We start from the raw sequence: 4301 nt of genomic DNA on the forward strand, positions 1-4301 counted from the left end.
TGTATCTGTGCACACCTGTATGTAAGTTTGTGTGTGTATCTGTGTGTCTGTGTGTGAGATGTATGTCCAGGATTTTCCTCAGTTGCTCTCCACATTATTTTAATGTGTATTTTTTACTGAATTTTAGGGCATTTCCTACAATAAATTTTAATCATATTAGTCACCATCCCCCATTCACACCATCCTATAACATCCGCACCAGAGTTAATGCATTCTGCCATGTTAATGCCTATTGAGTCAAGTATGTGTACTCAGACGTCTCTCAGTGCAAGTTCATCCACTGGAGTCTAGTCAGCCTATCTAGAGTCACTCCCTTAAAGAAGATCAGCTCTCCATCACCTAGCAGTAATCAGTTGCTAATAGTTCCTTGGCTGAGGTTGGGGCCTGCTGCCCATTTCTCAAGTTCTATTATGGGTTTTTGTCTGATGAGTCTGCATGAATCTGGTACATGCTGTCACCATTGCTGCAAGTTCATATGAGCAAATCTCAAAGGCCTAGGAGACTCTGTTTCCTTATGTTCATGCACCAACCCTGGCTCTTACAATCATTCCACCCCCATTTCCACAGTGGTCCTTTTGTCATGGGTGGGTGATGTTTAATATAAAAGTCCTGTCCAGGGACACACACTCTGCAATCTCTTATTTTCTACACCTTGGTCACTTGTGGTCTTCTGTGTGCATCACACTCTATTGCATGAGGAAGCGTCACTGATGAGAGTTGAGGGGTGCATTAGTATTCTCCTGTTCCACTATGTTCCATGAACCTTAGGTGTAGAGGTTCTACTGTAGATGTGTCACTTAGGGCTGGGAATCTCTCAGACACATTTTCTCTGTGTGTGACCAGTTGTAGATCTCTATAATAGCCTCTGTCTGTTCCAAAAAGAACTTGTTAGTGTTGAATGATAGAGTTGTCTGTAAATACTATGATCCATATTTAGCATAAAGTAAGAAATTTCATTTGACTAGGGATATGACAGAGATAGTATTTTCTCTAGAATGTATGACCTCTGCAGTCATGTGTGTTTGGCTGCTAATAGTGACACCCAGGAGTTCACTCCCATTGAGAGGGCTTTAAGTCCAATTAGATAACTGTTGTTTACCCCCAAGGTAAAAGTGCCACAACTGCACCAGGTAAGTACCAGCTCCATTGCTCCAAGTCCTGTGTCTGAAGTATGTCCTGTCTTCAGCAACAGGTTCTTATCTTCAAGTTCTAGAAGGTAATCAAGTGCTGTGGCAATAGCCTTCTTTGGAGTCTCTTGGGCTAACCTGACCAACAAGTCAAAGGGAGGTTTCTCCTGAGTAGAACTGTGTTTCTTGTTATATAGCCTTCAGCTATACACATGCACTCATTATCAGATATTGTATGTGTATTTTTCAGTAGGTTTTTAAGCTATTACAATTCCCTCTGGCTTTTCATACCACCTAAGCATTATTTATCTATCCTCACTTTATTCCTAACCTTCCTCTCCAGTTAAAGTACCTCCATTTTCAGCTTGATAATACCTCTCTCCTACTGTCCTCCTCTGTTGAACTTCTTCCCCTCTACCCCCATGGTCCATTTTTGTCCTTCCCTCCTCCTTTCCAGTTGAATAACCCCCCTTTTCCCATTTCCCCCTTGGTACCATCTCTTTCCTACTATCTTATTATCTGTGATAATATTTATTTATTTATTTATCTATCTATCTATTTATTTATTTTAATATGTAGACGTAAGTGGAGTGCAGGTATGTGTACCACATGTGTGCAATGCCCTCAGAAGCCAGAAGAGGGCATTGAATCCACTGAGTTGGACTTACAGCTGGCTATTTGTGAGCCACTGGATATTGGTGATGAGAACCAAACTAAGCTCCCCTGGAAGAGCAATGTCTCTCACTCTGAACCAGGAGCGTCTCTCACTCTGAACCAGGAGCTTGCAAATTTAGCTCAACTGTCTGGTCACGAAGCCCTTGTCTCTGCCTCCCCAGCAGAGGGATTAATGTTACCAGCCACTGAGCCCAGCCATTGCTTGTTTTCTGGACAAGTAATGGCTTCAGCGCAGGTCCTTATGCATCCACAGCAAACATGGATGCTGGAAATCAGTTACATGTCCTCATGCTTACTCAGTAAGCACTTTAACAACTGAGCCATGTCTGATGCAGCTGACTGGCATTTCTTGAACTAATATTAACAGTAGGCAACAAAGTTCTGCCTTCTCACCCCTCCCCTCTCTAGCTCTATCTCTCTCTACTGTTCCTCATGTTCTTCATCTCTTACTCTCTTTTTTCTTCTCTTTGTCTGCATCACCTTTTCTTCCTTTTCCCTCCTCTCCCTCTTTTCAATCTCTTGCCAGCCCCAATTCTCTTCCAGGTATTCACTTAGTATATTTCTCTACCTTTCCCTACTCCAAATTGGACTGGGCTTTTCCAAGACCCCTAAAGGCATGTCTTTACTCTCCCAAAGGTCAGCATTGTCCTGGTCAACTCAGAAAGTTCCTTCACTCTGACCCAGCCCCAAAGAGTCTTCAAACCCCAATCATTCAAAGATCAGTATCATAGTAGTTCTGTAATCCTCCCAGCCCCTTCCACATACCAGCCAGTACATTAGTTTCCCTCTACTTGCCCATCACCATTGGTTTTAACTATTTTCTTTTTAATTTTCATTTATTTATTTTAATGTATATGACTCTTATTCCTGCATATATGTAAGTGCACCCAAGTCATGCAGTGCACGCACAAGCCAGAAGAGGATGCTGGATCCTCTGAAACTGGAGTTAAGTATGGTTGTGACCATGTGGGTGCTTGGAATCAAACCCAGGTCTTCTGCAAGAGCAGTCAGTGCTCTTAACCACTGACCCATCTCTCCAGCCCCAGTTTTAACTATTCTCAAGCTATTCTCTCCTGGTACTGTTCTAGAGCCTTATGGGTCTGGGTGTGGTGACTAGAACCTGCAATCCCAGCACTTAGGAGGTGGACACAAGAAGATCAGGAGTTCAAGGTCGTCCTAGGCTGCATTATGAATTCAAGGCCTGCCTGGGCTACATGAGTCCCTCTCTGAAAATAAAAACAGGGTAGGTTTCAAGGGAGGGGTGAGGAAGACAAGAGATCATATGAGATATTAAAGGGAGTGGAGAATACTGAGGTAAAATGGTACGGAGGATTGAGATGTTCTGTGTGATATACACACAAAAAAAATCAACAAATTTTTAAAAAAGAATTATATTTGAGGAGGAAGCATAAAAATTTACATCATGTTAATTACTAGAGGTGATAAACATTCCCATTGAAATCTACCCGATGACTATAGATATACACAGGTGCCAAGGATCTGAGTGCAACCGATTATGACTAGTAATAATCAGATACATACAGATGAGAGATGCATGCGCCAACATCTCAGTGTTATGAGCAAAAACAATGAGTCTTTCTGTAAGAAACAATATATTTAAAATGAAAGGGAGATCTTTTTTAAAGGTTAAAAACTCTTTCAATTTTATGTCTTACAGGGCTTATACTGAGTTCAATATTGTATAAACGTATTAATTCAACAGTGAACCTAAAAATTTTATAGCCACTTTTGAAAGAGATGTATCTTTGCTCTGGAAACTCTTATTGCATATGATAAAGCTGTAATGAAATGTTTTTTCTAAAAAAATATTTTAAAAAATGGTACAGAGGGGAGAAGGTTGGTCAGGGACATGGGAGTGTCTGAGTGTGTGTAGGGAAGCAGCAATCAACTAAGCAATGTATATGTGGAAATGCCATAAGGAAATCTGTTAAATGCTGCAAGTTAACTAGAAAGAATATATACAAAAAAGAAAAGAAAAGAAAAGCAACCTGGGTAGAGCCATGCCAATTTGGCTCAGATCAGACAGAGGGACTCAGGTTCCTTCAGGAAAGGGCAGAGGTTCTTTGCCCCAGTGTGTCCCCCACACCCATGTGAGAGCATGCTCCCCGGGAAAGATTTCCTGAGAAGCTTGAGCACACAGAGTGCTTTTCCTGCCTCTGCCAGCCTGACAGGCACAGCCCTGGCCCTGTCTTCATAAAATCAGGGACACACAGCTTTAACAGTAGCCGGGAACCTAGTGTTGGGGCTGTCAACCACTCAGTCTGGTACATTCCTATGCCCAGAAGTGTGCTGCTGGGAGGCTGTCAGACCCCTACAAACTAGTGTCATACTGCTGCCCTATGTCCTCAGGCAAGATGTCCTGGGGAAAGCTCTCTGAAAGCATTTTTGAGCCGCTGCTCAGGAAAGAGCTAGTCCCACGGAAACACCCAGGGGCAGGTAGGGAGGCAGTTCTCTTTTCCTCTTTTCCTTTGCTTCCTC

Source organism: Nannospalax galili, unplaced genomic scaffold (genome assembly GCF_000622305.1).
Source record: "Nannospalax galili isolate Female #2095 unplaced genomic scaffold, S.galili_v1.0 scaffold238, whole genome shotgun sequence".
In the NCBI taxonomy this organism is placed as follows: domain Eukaryota; kingdom Metazoa; phylum Chordata; class Mammalia; order Rodentia; family Spalacidae; genus Nannospalax; species Nannospalax galili.